Below are 18,691 nucleotides of genomic sequence, written 5' to 3' on the forward strand. Positions count from 1 at the left end.
TGTTAACCAATGTCATAAAACAATATGTGTACTGACTGTTTAATGAGAAACTATTTGTTCTGTAAACCTTCATCTAAAGTACAATAAAAAAAAAAAGATTACAGCCAAGAAAACTCTATGGAGTTCAGTTCTAATCTGTAACTCATGTGGTCACCATGAGTCAGAATTGACTCAACAGCAATGGGTTTTATTCTTCTTTGTACTAATGCAGTCATAAAATATAATTTAAAAATATTTTTTTATGGAGAACGAGGCCCATGAAGGCAAAAGTGCCCAGGGCCCCTGACAGCCATAAGGCAGCATGGAGACAGTATCTAGGGCTGCTTCAGAGTAAAAGTCAGGGATTGTCTGGAGGTAGTGACTTGAATTTTGAAGAATCACTGAGTGAATCACATGTAGAAGAGGTCAAACAAATAGGCATCGACTGACAGAGTCTCTTCGATCTGTAGATTGTAGGTCCTTTGATAACAGAGTACAGTAGAGTGTCAAGAGAGGACCTAGACTGCAAAGGGTTTAGAGGGATGGGACAAAAGAGTAGGAGCATTCTCCTTAATTCAGTAAAGGGGAAAAGGGTGATGGAACTGTCAGTGGAGGAGGAAGCATAGTTGAATGAGTTCATTTTCCTTCATATTAACTTCTTTTGCGTACTCTGCGTTGATTCCCATCACTAAATCCTGTTAACGTTGTCAGGGGAGAAATTTGTGAATTTACTAAATAATTGAATACTGTCCAAAATGGTACCCCAGCGTTCACTGGGCTCCACAGAGCCACAGCTAAAGCCTGCTAATATGCAGGAGAGAGTCAGTGAACTAACACAGTCTAATGAAATGACTGTGGAAACTGTTCTCTACTACCTGGTACTTTTCCAGTCCTTAGAACGATTCATTCACATGACCTAATGGTTACTGTCTCATATGTCACATTTACCTAAATAATTTCCTTCTTCTGTTCTTTCCTCTGATATTATTTAGACTATAATGAAGAGATTGTTTAGACATTGAACCATTGGTTCATTCCTGCTGTAGTTAGCCTCATTAATCTTTAAGAACTTTATCATTTACTAAAGATCTGTGACTCATCCAAACAGAGGTAGCAATCAGAGGTAAATTAAATTGGGAATCTCTGCTTCCTACCACTTTGCCTTTCATTTGTTCCAGTTGTACGGCTCAGAAATATTGCTTAGATAAATAGTTTTGTGAACTAAAATGGTGACTTTGTTGCCTTGGATATCATTGTTCTAGCTTGTGGAATACCCGGTCACTCAGCTTTCAAGACTGAACGCAAAGCTTCCTTATTCTAGGAAAGATTTCCTAGCTCCTCACTCCAGCAAGATTAACTCCTTCTTATTTTATGTCACTCTAATCAGAACATTCTTCCATCATAATTGTTAAAGAATGAGGATTCTGAAATAAGGCCTGCCTAAGTTATGTCCCATTCTTCCATCTGTTTCCTCATTTATAAAATTCTTGGGCCAGCCTTCTAGAATTATTGTAAGGATCAAATAAATTCATACTTGCAAAGCTCATAGAATTTAGCAAGTGTCCAATAAATGTTAGCTATTGTTTTTATCAGATGTCATGTTTTCTTTTTAGATTGTATGCCACTAACTTACTGTGCTTGCTTGTTTTGGTATATGCAGCCCTGAGCACAATTTATAGAAAAGCAAAGCACATAACAAAGGAGTAGTTCCTTGACCCCCACATCCGTCTCGTCTATACCCACCAAGCATTAAATACCATGTGTTTTACACACAGTCCTAAATATCTTTTGGTTCTCTCACTTCTCTTTATTTTTATCAGACTACCATAACCTCTTGCTTAGCCTATTGTGATGATGTTCATCTTCCTATAAATACTGATCTGCTCCAATCCAGCCAGAGTGATGTTTTAGAAATATAAATTACAACAGACTTAAAACTATTCACTGACTTTCATTACTCCACACTTTGGGTAAAGATTAAAACCTTCTCATGGTCTCCCTGACATGCCCTTACTCACATTAGACTAATCTGGGCCTCTCCTCCTCACTCTTGGCATTCTCACTAACTACATTGGCTTTTGTCCCCTGTGCTCTTCCCAGCTGTAAGTCTTGGCAGGTAGGCAGTGTGGAGAGGTTAGCCTCTGTCTTCTGCTTCCCCTTCCCTGTGAGGGTGGATTCTTTGTTTGTTTTATTTACATCAACGTCCCTAGGACAAAGTACATCTCATATCCTGAATGTCATAGGCATTCAGCTCTGAGTCATGGTGATCTTATGTACAACAAAACAAAATGTTGCCTGGTCTTGTGCCAGAACTACCATGGTTCTTAGAAGCAAGGATGGTGAGACTTCAACTCAGTTATTTTAGACATACCATCAGGAAAGACCAAACTCTGGAAAAGGACATCATGTTTGATAAAGTAGAGGGTCAGTAAAAATTAAGGAAACCCTCATGAGATAGATTGACACAAGAGCCACAAAAGTGGACTTAAACATACCAATGATCATTAAAATAGCACAGGCATTAAAAAAAAATGTGAAATAAAAGTGACCAAAAAGATGTGTTTTGCATTTAGAACTGACTAGTTTTTTAAACTGTAAGTTTTGATCTCAAGCACTTTCGATAAAAGAAGATAGTCAAAGTTGCTGTAATAATATGTATCCTCCAACAATTAAACAAGATCATGTAAATAAAGCTGCTAATCACAGGGTCTGAGACATAGTAGGAGTAGAATGAATTCCCTCTCCTCCCTGCTCCAAATCTGTTATGAATTCAATTGTGTTCCCCAAAAATATGTCTTTCAAATCCAAACAAACCTCTATGCCTGTGGTTATGATCCCAAATGGGAATGGGTTGTCTTTGTTATGTTAATGAGACGGGATTAATGTCGAGTGTGTCTTAAGTCAATCTCTTTTGAGATATAAAAGAGATTAAACAAGCAAGTGAAAGAAGCAGAGATGAGGGAAGGGAGATGCTAAGCCACATGAAGATTGCCCAGGGGCAGAAGCTCAAAGAGACAAGGACTTTCTTCCAGAGCCAATGGAGAGAGAAAGCCTTGAGTTGGCTACCTGAATTCAGACTTCTGGCTTCCTAAATTGTGAGAAAATAAATTTCTGTTTGTTAAAGCCATCCACTTGTGGTATTTTTGTTATAGCAGCACTAGATAACTAAGACAGAATTTGGCACCAAGAGTGGGGTGCTGCTCTAACAGATATGTAAAATGTGGAAACAGTTTTGGAATTGGGTAATGGGTAGAGGCTGGAAGAGTTTGAAGGTGCCTAATAGTAAAAGCCTAGATGGCCTTGAAGAAACTGTTGGTAGAATTATGGATGTCAGATGTGCCTCTGATAAGGGCTGAGAAGGAAGTGAGGAGAGCTACAGAGAAAGTATTGTCTAGAGAATACATATGGCATCAGCAACAGAATGTTGCTAGAAATATGGACATTAAATGTGCTTCTGGTGAGGTTTTAAAAGAAAATGATGAACATGAGATTGGACAGTAGAAGAAGGGTGATACTTTTCATGGAATGGCAAAGAACGTGTCTGAATTATGTTCAAATATTTAGTGGAAGGTAGAACTTGTAAGTGATGAACTTGGATATTTAGCTGAGGGGATTTCTAAGCAAGACCTGAAAGGGGTCGCATGGTTTCTTCTTGCCACTTATAGTAAAATATGAGAGAAAGAGATGCACTTAAAAAAGAACTGTGCAAAATGAAAACAGAACTTAAAGATTTGGAAAATTAATTTGTACAAACTAAGGACATGTGTCCTAGAATGTTCACCAAGGACATGGCTACACAATCTTTTGTTAAAGAGATTAAGCTGTGACTAATGGATCTAACCAACTATCACAGAAGAAAACCCATCAGCTTAGACTGAACAGGACAGAGAAAGAAAGGAGAGAATGCTGTCTACCTTTTGGAATTCTACATCTGTTGTCCTCCAAAAAAAGAAAAGAATCATCCTTGGAGCAGCTTGGAGATCAGCAGAACTGTTAGAAGGAACATGGGAAGCAAAGCTGCCTTGGTCTCACAGGGTGGGGCCACAGCCTCCAGGGTGTCAAAGGGTGGGGCCACAGACTCCTAGGTTTCAAAGAGTCAGTTCTTCACCAACTTGGTTCTGGAGTGTGGGGCTGCCATTCAGTTTGGCCACTAGGATGGGGTCACTGCCCAAAGCTGAGAGGGTGGGGCTGTCATGCCCAAGAGGCAGAAGAATGGGGCTTGCCATGGCTGAGGGGGCGGGGTCACCACTCAGATGGACTAGGAGAATGGTGCTGTCCAAAATCAAGGGAGCAAGTTGCCATCCCCGTGGGCCTGGGAGACGGAGCTGAAGCCAAGGAATGGAGAGGCAGGGCCATTGTCTAGATGGTCTCAAAGAACAGAGGATTATTTTCAAGTCTTGAGAGATAATGTAAATTGTTCTGCTGGATTTTAGACTTGTGTGGTGCCCATTATCCCTTCTTTCCCTCCAGTTTCTCTCATTTCTAAAGGAAATGTCTACCTTGTGCCTGTTCCACCATTGTACTTTGGAAACAGATAACTTATAGTCTAGATTTCACAGGTTCACAGGTGAAGAGAAATTTTGTCCCAGGATGGAATACACTTAAAGTCTCACCCATATTTCATTTAGATGATTCAGAAGATAAGATTTTCGACTTGAAGTTAATTTATGACTAGGATGATGTGATAGGGTGAACGTGTTTTGCATGTGGCAAAGACATGAATTTTGGGGGGCCAAAGGGTGGAATGTTATGGATTGAAGGGTGTCCCCCAAAGATATGTGTTGTAAGTCCTAACCTCTATGCCTGTGGTTATAGTCTCATTTGGGAATGGGTTGTCTTTGTTATGTTAATGAGACAGGATTACTATAGTGTCTTAAGTCAATCTCTTATGAGATATAAAAGAGGTTACACAAACAAGCAAAAGAAGCCGAGATGAGGGAAGAGAGATGCCAAGCCACATGAAGATTGCCCAGGAGCAGAAGCTCAGACAAGGACCTTCTTCCAGAGCCAACAGAGAGAGAAAGGCTTCCCGTAAAGCTGACACCCTGAATTCGGACTTCTGGCCTACTAAACTGTGAGAAAATAAATTTCTGTTTGTTAAAGCCATCTACTTGTGGTATTTTTGTTATAGCAGCACTAGATAACTAAAGGAGCCCTGGTGGCACAGTGGTTAACAGTTTGGCTGCTAACCAAAAGGTCAGCAGTTCAAACCACCAGCCACTCCTTGGAAACCCTATGAGGCAGTTCAACTCTGTCCTGTAGGGTCCCTATGACTCAGAATCAACTCGATGGCACACAAGAATAACAACAGATAACTAAGACAAGACCCTTCCCTCTTGTTGCTCAATTCACTACTCTTTTGGTCCACCAGGATTAGAGATATACTTAAATATCAAGCAAACACTGCTCTCATCACTTTTCTTGGTCAGAGATATCCAGGCCTAGTTACCATAGTTTTGTCCACAGCCCTATAGTCCAGCACAGACAAAATGGCAAGGAAAGAGAAGGTAACTTGGAAAACATTCATCTATTTTCTCCCGCTAGATCTTTCCATCTTCCTCTCGGCCTTTTCTCCCAACCATGCAGCTAGACCTTTCTGGGTGTTTTTACCTTAAGAGAGAAAACTTGACAGCAGAAAGCAGAGAAAGAGAAATATTTTCCTGGATTTTGAGTTCCAAAAACCTATGTACTTCGCGTCATGAGAGGACAAAGATTTGGGAGAAAGGATCCTCTATAAGAATAAATTTCCATCCATTTCTCTAAAATCCCCAACCTCACCAGCCTGAGGACCAGAAAATTGTGTGTCTGGTGGAGAAGTCAGAGGGTTGAGGGAGCACAGATATTGGCGAGTCCTTAGGAAGGACTACTCTGGCTGAGCCTCAGGAAGCCTTCTGCTCCAATGTAATGCTGATATCTGAGAGCAGAGGGGTTTTGTGTCTCTTTCCAGGATATAAACCAGTTGATGCTGAGTCAATTTCAACTCACAGCAACTGCAAGTATGTCAGAATAGAACTGTGCTCCACAGGGTTTTCAATAGCTGATTTTTTGGAAGTAGATCACCAGACCTTTCTTCCAAAGCACCTCTGGGTAGACTTGAACCTCCAACCTTTTGGTTGGCAGCCAAGTGCATTCACCATTTTCCAGACAAGAACAAGTGGCATAATGTTTCTAGGAAGCCTCACAGGGTTTCCTGAAGTATGAAACCAGCAGAATGAACCATATGTACCCAAGCCTAGCAAAAAGTTAGCACAGAACTTTCAAGCCTGAAGGGTTCTGGGGGGCCTTCCGTGCTGTGACTCAAGTGGACTGCTGAAAGGACCAGATGGTTGATGGGTATGTCACGAGGGTGTGGGGTGCCCGGAAGACAGTGAGGAAGAGACAGATTATCGTACTGTCCAATCGGTACCTTGGTACTATTTAAGTCCCAGAAACTTAGACACAACCTTTAGAGAAAGATGGAAGTGTGAACAGAATTCTTAAAATAATAAAATTTATGTTTTTGTCACTGTAGTAGACTAGGAGGTCAAAATAATAATTGGGTTGAATTACATGAAAATAGAAAATTTATCTTTCTTCATGCTTGAGTATTGTGTTGGGACTATCCTTCATGCCAACAACTCTGAACCTATACACGAGGTCAGAGTAGTAGAGAAACGAATCATTCTCTCCTGCCCTCTTGCTAGGGTGGGACAGGGTGAGCTGCCTCCAGGCTTCTTTACGGTATCCTTTGTCTTTCATGGCAGAGATAGTGTGTAGCTATGTATTACATCGTTAGAGCCACCATGGGCCCATCAGTGGCAGCTGTAGTTCTTCCCAAAATAGTATACTATTTTCAGAGTCACCATACCTTTAGTCACAGTAGGAATATCCCCTTTGCAGAACTAAGAGCTGGCACTAATTCTGGTTTTGTTCATCCGTGTAGTCAAGCTAAGAAACTTAAGACACCTGAGTGTGTCTTAAGATAACTACAATTTTTCTGTTTGACTAGTCAATCTGGTGGGAATAGATGATACTAAAAGACGAAATAGTATGAGCTTTGGAACCAGTTAGACCTGATTCCAATCCATTCTTTTACTTAATAGCTGTGTGGCCTGGAACCTCTCTGAGTCTCAGCTTTTTCATATGTGTGTTCTCATATACAAAATTAAGTCAATAGTATCTGTTTGATAAGGTTACTATAAACATTAAAAATTATATATGTAAAATATGTAATATACTTCCTGGCTTATGGATACGTTTCAATAGTAACCAGCAATCAATAACAGATTAAGAGCTGTTTAACTTAAAATGTGAAGCTACAGAGAAAAATGCCAACAAAATTTTAATATTATATATACCATAAAAAACAACACATAGAACTTGTGGAAGAATTGGGTCATTTTTGGGAGAAATTGATTTGAAACTCACGTAAGGTCTCCTATGTTTGTATGTCTATGCACAGTATATGGGTGAGAGTCAATTACATTTATAATTTAAAAAAAAACAAGCATCAGTTTAGTCAATGAATTTATGTTGGGTATTTTCTATGTTTCAGGAAAGTTTTCATCTCTGAAGATTCAGAGGTGAATATCACATGACTTCTGGCCTCAAGTAGTTCATAATCTAGAAATTCATTGTTTCCAACTATTGATGACATGAAATTCATGACTACAATTAGACAAAAAGGTAAATTTTGTTCATAAGAAATAGCTCCAATAAAATGGAGCAAGCATGTTTCTCAAAAATACACATAAATTTGTAAAATGTGGTGAAATTTAGCGTGGAAAACATTCAAGTGAAGACAAAAACGAACAGAAATAAGTGATAAAAACTGCAGTGGTGCAGAGTTCCCTGGGTGGAGAAAATGGTTCACGTGCTTGGCTGCTAACCAAAAGGTTGGAGGTTTGAGTCCACTCAGAGGTGCCCCAGAAGAATGACCTGGCAATTTAATTCTGAAAAATCAGCCATTGAAAACCCTATGGAGCACAGTTCTACTCTGACATACATGGGGTTGTCCCTAGTCAGGATCAACTCGACAGCAGTAGTTTAATGCGGTGGTATAAAACAGACATTCTGGTCACACAGAAGTTATAGATGGTGGATCTTAATCCAGAATATAAGCCAGCCCAGAGGAAAGAGGCAGCAGTGAGGGAGGGCTCAATTCCTGGAAATTCCATTCAAGGCAGACCATTCAACATGTTTCACTTGCTTTTTTGACAAATTCATCTCTTAGCAGTGAGAGGAAGCAATCAGGAAAACTGCTATTCTGTATTTCATTCTAATCACCAAGAAAGAGCTTATTGTAAGAGTATAAGTTATATGAGCCTTGGGAGAAATCAAGTCCTCTTGGAATTCCTAACAGTGAATAGAGGAAACAGGGGCAGAGTTAGACTACGTGCTAGACTTTAGGAAAACAGGTTTTTCAAAAGTTCATATAAAGGCTGGCATGACTCTACGGCTAGACTTTGAAAGGAAATATGAGAGCACAAGAGTTAGGAAAAATAATATTTAAAGGAAAGCAGAAATAAAAATATGGATATTAAAGAGTTGAGAGAAAGGGACAGAAACAGAGACAGAGATGGGGAGAAGGAGGCAGTCTGGGAGAGACACATAGAGAGACAGAGAGACAGAGAGAGAGAGCGCCAAGAGACTGACACATAGGAGAGAGACCCACATATAGACAGAGAGCAACAGAAGAAACTGACCAAGAGAATGACAGAGAGAGATAGAGTCAGGAAGGAAGCAGGGAGTTGGGCTAGATAAATAGACAAAGAGTTTAGGTCCATAACAGAGATCTTAGAGGGTGGTTCAATCTTCCTGTGGTGTAGAATTATCTCTTGAGCAGAAAGCCAGGGGATCCTAGAGCAAGAGACGCCACACCCTCCACTCTGACCCTTTCTTGCCTCCAGTGCCGCCCAGTGATGGCTCCCCACAGTGTAGTGACCTGACCTCTCACTACTGCTGGGGGATTCCCAAGCAGTGCAAACAACAGCTCTGAGCACTTGACTGTCATGAAAAATGAGAAATGTCTTATCTTCACTGGAAGGGAAAACGGAAGAACTCTGAGGGTGTCAAGAGGAAGAATGAACCTGATGATGACAGACTAGAGCCCATCCACACATCCCCTCTCCACATCCCACCCACCTATTTGTTTACTGAATACAAGATGGCTCTGTATACTACTACAGGAAAGATTAACGCCTGAGAAGATAAACTCCTACTTGCTGCCCTTTGCCTCTAGCATTACTATTTTCAGATATTTTATCTAAACATTTAAGTCCATTTTCATAACAGGATAGTCTGAAGAAGCAAATTTCACTGGTATTTTCTTCAGTTTCAGTATAAAATAGCATTTGTTTTTCCCATTGTAGTTTTCTGTGCTTATACTCCAGAAATATTATTTGTTACTATTATAATAATAGAAACTATTGTGGAAGAAAATGCTATGGATATGTGAACAGCTTAAAGATAATGTATACCATTTTGGTTTTCTTGTTATCCATAAGGTTTTCATTGACTAATTTTCAGAAGTACATTGCCAGGCCTTTCTACCTAGTCTGTCTTAGTCTGGAAGCTCTGCTGAAATCTGTCCATCATAGGTAACCCTGCCAGTATTTGAAATACCAGTAGTACAGTTTCTAGTATCATAGCAACATGCAAGTCACCAGCACAAACTGACAGATCACAAAGATGGCGCAGGACTAGGCAATGTTTCATTCTGTTATACATAAGGTTGCCATGAGTCGGAGCTGACTCAATGGCAACCTACAACATATCATTTAAGAATTGCACTATTGCACTTAAGTGATAGTGATGCTGACAGTGATGATGATATTGGCAGGCAATCTGAAAGGAAGGCTGCTTTCACTGCAACATGAACCAGTCCTAGAACCCACAGAGAGCCTGGCACATAGTAGGTATGCATCAAGTAATGAATAAATGATAATGAATTTGTCACAGCAAATAGTAGGTATATAGTGGGTAATGAATTCACTGGATGAAAAATGATGCTTTTTATGGTCTGTGAATATTGTTGTCGTTAGGTGCCATCGAGTCGGTCCCAACTCATAGTGACCCTATGTACAACAGAACAAAACACTGCCTGGTCCTGTGCCCCCATCCTCACAATCGTTATGCTTGAGCCCACTGCTGCAGCCACTGTGTCAATCCATCTAGTTGATGGTCTTCCTCATTTTCTCTGACCCTTTATGTTACCAAGCATGATGTCCTTCTCCAGGGACTGGTCCCTCCTGATAACATGTCCAAAGTATGTGAGACATAGTCGCGCCATCCTCGCTTCTAAGGAGAATTCACGTTGTGCTTCTTCCAAGACAGATTTGTTCATTCTTTTGGCAGTCCATGGTATATTCAATATTCTTCACCAACACTACAATTCAATACGTCAATTCTTCTTCGGTCTTCCTTATTCATCACCCGGCTTTCACATGCATATGAGGTGATTGAACACACCATGGCTTTGGTCAGGTGCATCTTAGTCTTCAAGGTGACAACTTTGCTTTTTAATACTTTAAACAGGTCTTTTGTAGCAGATTTGCCCAATGCAATGCGTCTTTTGATTTCTTGACTGCTGCTTCCATGGGTGTTGATCGTGGATCCAAGCAAAATGAAATCCTTGACAACTCAATCTTTTCTCCATTTATTCTCATGTTGCTTATTGATCCAGTGAGGCTTTTTGTTTTCTTTATGTTGAGGTATAATCCATACTGAAGACTGTGGTCTTTGATCTTCATTAGTAAGTGCTTCAAGTCCTCTTCATTTACAGCAAGCAAGGTTGTGTCATCTGCATAACGAAGGTTGCTAATGAGTTTTCCTCCAATCCTGATGCCCCATTCTTCTTCATATAGTCCAGCTTCTCGGATTATTTGCATAGCATACGTATGATGAAAGGATACAGCACTCTACTCCTGTCTGTGAATAGAGATTAGTAAACATATCTCTAGGACTAAGAAATAGGAATAGTCTAGGGCAGAAGGATTCCAAGCCTTAGGGACACTGTTTGTACTGAAACTGAGGATGGTAGTGATGACGATGTTCCTGACAACAAAGTTAATGATGCTGTCAAGTCGATGCGGACTTATAGTGACCCTATAAGAGAGAGTAGAACTGCCGCATAGTGTTTCCAAGGCTGTAAATCTTTTAGGGAAACAGACTACCTCATTTTTCTCCTGAGGAACGGCTGGTGGGTTTGAACTACTGACCTTTCAGTTAGTAGCCAACCGCTTTAACCAGTGAGTTACCAGGGCTCCTGAAGAACTAACAGATGTCAGGTGTTACATGTCATGGTTTACGTATGTGATTCCACTTACTTACATCAATCATCAGCTGGGTATTAAACCCAGTTTGTTGGTAAGTAGATTGAAGCTCAGAGAGGTAAGAGTGTTTACATAAAATCACTCAATTCTTAAGAGGTATTTGATTCCAAATCCAGGATTTGTTTTCTGATTTATGGTATGAGCTGTTTAAATTAAAATTAAAGAAAGCTTGTTTTTTAAAATTACAAAGGTAATTGACTCTCACCCATATACTGTGCATAGACATACAAACATAGGAGACCTTACATGAGTTTCAAATCGATTTCTCCCAAAAATGACCCAACAATTCTTCCACAAGTTCTGTGTGTTGTTTTTTATGGTATATATAACATTAAAATTTTGTTGGCATTTTTACTTACTAATCAAAACACCAACTGGCTGACTGACATATTAGCTGATTATGAACCCATTTCACCCCTGTGCCTTTTTTGTAAGGGACCTTCATTGCACCTTTTCCACAGACCCAGCAGGACAGTGGGTGGGCAATTCTTTCCATGGGCCATGGCTACAGGAAGAGGTGGTACAAGTACAGGAATACTGTGGAATTACTAGGTCTTTTAATGTGGAAATTCCATCCATCATCCACTCCCTTCAGCTTCCTGTTCAAGCTACAGTTAAGAAAGCAAGAAAAATTGGTGGGCATTGGTTCAAAAAGGAACTCAACGAAGGATAGGCACTCAAGTATTTCCTCTTTGTCTGACTCTATTCCTAGATCTGCCTCCACTTTGGCCTTAATTTCAGCCTTCATAGTCTCTGGGATCTAAGGAAGATAGCTTTGCATCTTTCTCCTTGATTACTAACATCCTCATTTCACAGCCTGATTGATAAGGCTATGAACATGACATTAGCAAAAGACTTTGATTATTTATTTAGGATATAAGGCACGGAGTCCTTGGGTTGCATAAATGGTTAAAAGCTTAGCTGCTCGCCAAAAGGTTGATGGTTTGAGTCCACCCGGAGGCACTTGGGAACAAAGGTCTGGTGATTTACTTCCAAAAGATGAGACATTTAAAACCCTATGGGGCACAATTGTAGTCTGATACACATTGGTCACCATGAGTCTGAGTTGATTCAATGACATCTGGTTGGTTATAAGGCATAAGAACTTCTTGTCTGTTCTTTAAAGATATAAAAACCTAGAAGGACCTGCTTAAACTCTGAGTAACTAGGAATGACAAAGTTGGAGGTGAGACTAAAACTAAAGCCTACTTAATAAGAACAAATTCATCACACAGAGAAGATATTTTTATACAGAGTCGGTCTATTTTTCTAAGAGTAAGATCTATGGTCTGGACGGTTTTACCCACTGTATAAAAAAGTATTAAAGAAACTTTGTAGGTCAATGGCAAAACTAGCTTTCATACTAATTATAATTTATATAATTATTTATATTAATGAAAAGCATAAATCTAGATTTTGGAAAGTTATCAAAGACAAAAACAAAACATTAACGCAATATATTCTGGTACAAAACCACATTCTAACAACCACATGAAACTTTAAAGCCACATGTAGAAGTCAGGGGAGAAATTCTAAAATAAAAAATCCCAAACTGATGATGATGACTAATATGTGTATAGCAAGTGACTATTTAAAAATTGACACTTGTTTACCATTTAGATTCTGAAACGTTGAGGCAAGTACACTTTGGATTTGAAATAACTACTTTATGTAAAAAAAAAAACTTGGGAAATTTGAAAGTCTGAATTTTTCAAATAGTCTTGTTCTTCACTTACGCATTTCCTTGTAATGTTCCCTAAACACTCCAAATCCTTTCTTTTTGTTTCTTTACCCCAACTTCTCTGTCTACCTTTGAAACAGCTACTGCTGGAACAGAAGGGAAGGAGGCACCTAGGGAGTTTCCCATCCCCCAGAAGCATGAAGACAGCTTTTAAATGAGTGAGTTCAACTCTGCCCAAGGTTTGACCCTCAGCATTGCAGGCAATGTTCCAGCAATGAGCTGGCTCAGAAGTGCCAATTAATATGAATAAAACTCACCAAGATGCCATTGTATTAATTTCCAATGAGGAAGGTAGCTGTCAAGTGAGCAGGGTGTTTGCATTGACCAGACTGTACATATATAGAAAAGCAAAGGACAAGCAGTCCACTTGGTGGCACAGGGAGGGGCTTGCCTGGCTCATGGGTTGAACAGTATAAGCCCCTGACACCACCGTACCCATGGAGATTATCAATTCAGGATATTTAGTTGGCCTTGACAGGACCCCTTGTCCTCTGTTCTATGCTTGGATGGAATTTTGGGCTACCATTTCTATGTAAATATTTAGTTCCTTTCTGTTTATACAGGCTTTCTCAAAGCAGGGCATAATACAATTAATTAAGTTCCTTTTAAATAATTTCAAGTCTCTTCTATCTCACTGAAGTTAAATCTATATTACTCTGAGGTGTGAGATTTTGCTAGACTTGTGGGATATCCATTTATAGACACAAGCCGTTAATGACATCTGTTTTGTGTAGAGTTCAAAGGGTCATGTAATTTTTAAGTTCTCAGGGCTTCTCACATGTACCGACAATGAAAGCACAGTAAACAGGAGCCTCCTCTAGCTCTCAATGGCCCTTCTTCCACTGAATATTCTTTTTTTAATTTTATTGTGGTAAAATATATACACCAAAACATTTACCACTTTAGCCATTTTAAGTGTACACATCAGTGACATTAATTAGATTCACAATGTTGTGCAGCAATCATTAATTACTATCCATTTCTGAAAATTTTTCATCACCCCTCCCCCTAGTCCCTGGTTACCAGTAATACATTTTCGTCTCTATGAATTGGCCTATTCTGGACTTTTCATATAGGAGGGATTATACAATATTTGTCCTTTTATGACTACCTTATAGGGTCGCTATGGGTCGGAATCGACTCGACAGCAATGGGTTATTTTTTGGTTTATTTCATTTAACATACTGTTTTCCAGGTTCATCTATGTCATAGCATATATCAGAACTTCATTTCTTTTTATTCCTGAATAATATTCCATTGTATGGATACAACTTGTTTATTTATCCATTCATCTGTTGATGACACATGGGTTGTTTCCACCTTTTGGCTACTGTGACTAATGCTGTAATGAACATTGGCATACAAGTATCTCTTTGAGTCCCTGCTTTCAAGTATTTTGGGTATATACCCAGGAGTGGAATTGCTGGGTCATATGTCAATTCTATGTTTAACTTTCTGAGGAACTGCCAGACTTTTTTTCCACAGTGGCTGTACCATTTTACATTCCCACCAGCAATGGATAAGGGTTTCAATTTCTCTATATCCTCACCAACTCTTGTTAATTTCCTTTTTTTCAATAACAACCATCTTAGTGGGTGTGACAAAAAAAAAAAAAAAAAAAAACTTTGCCACGGAGTCGATTCCAACTCATAGAGACCCTATGGGACAGAGTAGAACTTCGCCGTAGAGTTTCCAATGCTGTAAATCTTTATGGAAGCAGACTGCCACATCTTTCTCCCCATGGAGTGGCTGGTGGGTTCCACCTGCCAATCTTTTGGTTAGCAGCATAGATCTTAACTATTGCACCACCAGGGGGCTCCTTTATATATTATTGTTGTTGCTAGTTTCCATAGAGTTGATTCTGACATATCTCTCTCTGATAAGGGATATTAAACCTTTATCAGGCGTATAGTTCCAAATATTTTCTCCCACTTTGTATATTGTCTCTTTGCTGGTAAAGTTCTTTGATGCACAAAAGTTTTTAATTTTTATGAAGTCCAATTTATCTGTTTTGTTTTGTTGCTTGTGCTTTTGATGTCCTATTTAAGAATCCATTGCCGAAAACAAGGTCCTGAAGACTTACCCCTGTGTTTTGTTCTAAAAGTTTTATGATTTCATTTCTTATATTTAGGTCATTGATCCATTTTGAGTTAATTTTCAAACAAAGTGTACACTATGGTTCCAACTTTATTCTTTTGCAGGTGGAGATCCAGTTATCCCATTACCATTTATTGAAGATACTATTCTTTCCCACTGGATGGACATAGCACCTTTGTCAAAAATCCATTGGCCATAGATGTTTGAGTTTATTTCTAGATTTTCAATTCTATTTCATTTATCTATATGTCTATCCTTATACCAGTACCACATTGTTTTATCACAGCTTTATATATGCTTTGAAAATGAAAAGTGTGGGTCCTCCTATTTTGTTCTTCCTTTTCAAGATTGCTTTGGTCTTCCATTGAACTTTTGTTAATCTTATATCAGTAGTACATTTACTTATATTTGTAAATCATTTGTTATGCAGAGAGATGAGTAGAAATGCAAGCGAGCAATCAACAAAAGAAAAAGTTGGAAGACTTTCTTGCAGGTAGTGTCTGATGCTAGAAGTGGACACTTTATGAGTTGCCTGGTTCCAGTGTAGGATCTAATATGGCCATCAGATTGGCATTAACAAAAAATTGCCTTCTTGTATTTACAATTCTTTGTGCTGCCTTATGGAAACTTTGCAATGCCATACTTTTCATCCTTCAAATTGTCTTTATATTTATCTTCTCTAATTATCTTTTCTATAGACTGTTATGACTCAAATCACGACTTCATTAAGTCACCGAAAATCAAATAGAAAATTCTATCAAAACATAGCTGTCAGCTAAAAGTTTTATTCTGTGGAAAGATAAAAGCTATTCTATTTTAATCATTTTAATTTGTTTCTGCCACAAAGACTCATTTTGATAGTTTCTGTTCAAATTTAAAAGGGTTTTAAATGATGCTATTTTTTAATATATCTGTTCTGACGGATTCGGTTATCTGCTGTCAGGTAGATGGCGTAGCAGAAGTCTGAAGCCCGCCCTAGAAGCACGAAGTGCCTGAGTTCTTGTCCTTATTCTGTCTCTGACTTATTTTCTGAAAACTGGTAAGTCACTTAACCACTTTCTGCCAACACATTAAACAAATATGTTTGATAAGGACTGTCAACAAACAATGCAGGCTCCTCATCTGCTGTGCATCAATCCTACCACAGCTACAGCTCAAAGATTGCTCTGTGCTCAGCGGGGGAGGCGAAAATCAAAAGACAGAGAATGACTAAGCAGTCTATGGCATTCTTTATGTAAATATATCTTCTGTAAGTCGTGTCTTTCTTACAATGGATATAAATGACAGCGACTTTTAGAATGCTGTTAAAAAATCAGCATCAACTTCATTGTTTGTTTTTTTGTTTTTCACAGACTGGTGTTAGCAAATCACTTCCTTTCCTAGTTTTGTATTAGTTCCTACAGTCAGGACTCCACCTAATTCAATACAGAATTCCAAGCCTGCCTGCCTTCATGGAGTAAGGCTGCCCCTCAGAGTCATCCCAGTTGTGAACTGGCAGGAGCAATGGTCTGTGTCATGCTTAGGAACACAGGCTTTAGAGTCAACAGGTCTGAGTTCAAATCTTGGCTCTGTTTCTTATTAACTCATCGTGTGACTGTGAGTAAGCTAAGTAATTTCTTTGAGCCTCAGTGTCTTCAACTGCAAAACGGGGATAATTAACAGTATGTACCTTATAGAGTTGATTTTAAATAAGAATTAAAAAATTGGTGAAAAACACCACATACAGTGTTTAAAATGTTGTTTTTGTCCTTAGCTGCTGTCAAGTTGGCCCCCGACTCATGGTGACCCCATGCACAACAGAATAAAATGCTGCTCGGTCCTGCTCCATCCTCATGATGAGTTGGGGATTAGACCATTGTGATCCATGGGGTTTTCACTGGCTAATTTTCAGAAGTAGATCACCAGGCCTTTCTTCCTATTCTATCTTTGTCTGGAAGTTCCTATTGAAATCTATTCAGCATCATAGCAACACACAAGCCTCCACTGACAGACAGGTGGTGGCTGCGCATGAGGCACCTTGTCCAGGAATCGAAACTGGGTCTGTTATGTATAAATGGTAGCTCTAAGTTGTAGAATGGATAGTGGATAGACCAAAGCTTTTTCCTGTCTCTACCACTGCCCTAGACCACATCCCTCTTAAAAGTTATCAGTCCTTGAATATGAATGGACACTTGCAATGCTACATATCTTATCTCATAAAGTCCCTGGAAGGTGAAGACATGCAGCTTCATCCCTACCGTGCTTGCCTCTGCATCCCTTGAAAAAACTTCCCCTCACCTTCCCCACCATCACTCCCTCCTATTTCCCAGATGAACAACATTGAGGTTTTTAGTTTGAAAATGATTAAAAATTATTCTATCTTCAATGTCTTTAGCTACTCCCACCTCCCACCTCCCCACCTCCCACTCCCCACCCCTGTCCTATTTTTCTTAATTTGCTGGAAGTCTAGATCAATAGCATAAAAATAACTTTCACTGGTAAGAGCAAGTCATCATTTATGATGATAAGTTTATACAGAAAAAAATACCAGGAAAAAGAGACCTTTCATGACCTTCCAAAAGTTGGAGAGACCTGACTTATTCACGATGTCCTTTCTCTTTTAACTGAAAATTAAGCTGATGTAGATTTTTCTTGCATAGAAACAGTAATATTCTGGGATAAAATGGGGTGAGGGAATCATTTTCAAATGTATTTGTAAAATAAAGCAGTGAAGGATGCCTTCTTTGGTTTTATTTTCTCTGTAATGCCCCCTTATCATGGCCTAGCTTGAGGTAAGGACTCACAGTGAATAGGGAAAGATGTCTTTAGAAAGCAATTAATATCAAAGAAGTGTGTCTACTAGAGAGGAGATCAGACCTGAGACTGGAGAACCCAGTGTTCTTTCCACATAAATTCTTACACACTCCTCAGTGTTAATTAGGAAATTATTTTCGTGTCTGTGCTATATATCCTGTGTGAAAAAATCACCCCGTTATTCCATTAAACTCCTACCTGCAGGACAAGGCTGTACCTTTGGGTAATCAATTAGATAGAAGCAGGCTTGGGTTGTCTGTATTTTAAGATCATTTGAAGTTTCCTGGATGGTAGAAGCAAATTAAGCAATGAAGATGCCTTCCAGCTTCATGATATGGGGAGGCAGAGCATGGAGGCTGGGGCAACATCCAGGGCCAGAAAGGAAATTGAATTTATACAGACAGATTATAATCATGGGCCAAATTAACAAGAAAACAAATTGACAATGTGCTTTTGCAGCAGAAGGATACTCTGGGGAACATATCTGGTATGTTCAAATACGTAAAAGACAATCTTGAGGAAGAAGCACCGGAATACCCAGCTGGGACCAGCCAGCAGAAATAACTGAGAGGTAAGTTAGTGCCACTGCCATTTGTCAGTTTGTCGTACTGTGGTGGCTTGCAAGTTGGTGTGATGCTGGAAGCTATACCACCAGAATTTCAAATACCTGCAGGATCATCCATAGTGGACAGGTTTCAGTGGAGCTTCTAGACTAAGATAAACAGAAAGAAAGGCCTGGTGATCTACATCCAAAAAATTAACAAATGAA

The sequence above is a fragment of the Trichechus manatus genome, unplaced genomic scaffold (genome assembly GCF_000243295.1).
Source record: "Trichechus manatus latirostris isolate Lorelei unplaced genomic scaffold, TriManLat1.0 scaffold00018, whole genome shotgun sequence".
NCBI classification, from domain to species: Eukaryota; Metazoa; Chordata; class Mammalia; order Sirenia; family Trichechidae; genus Trichechus; species Trichechus manatus.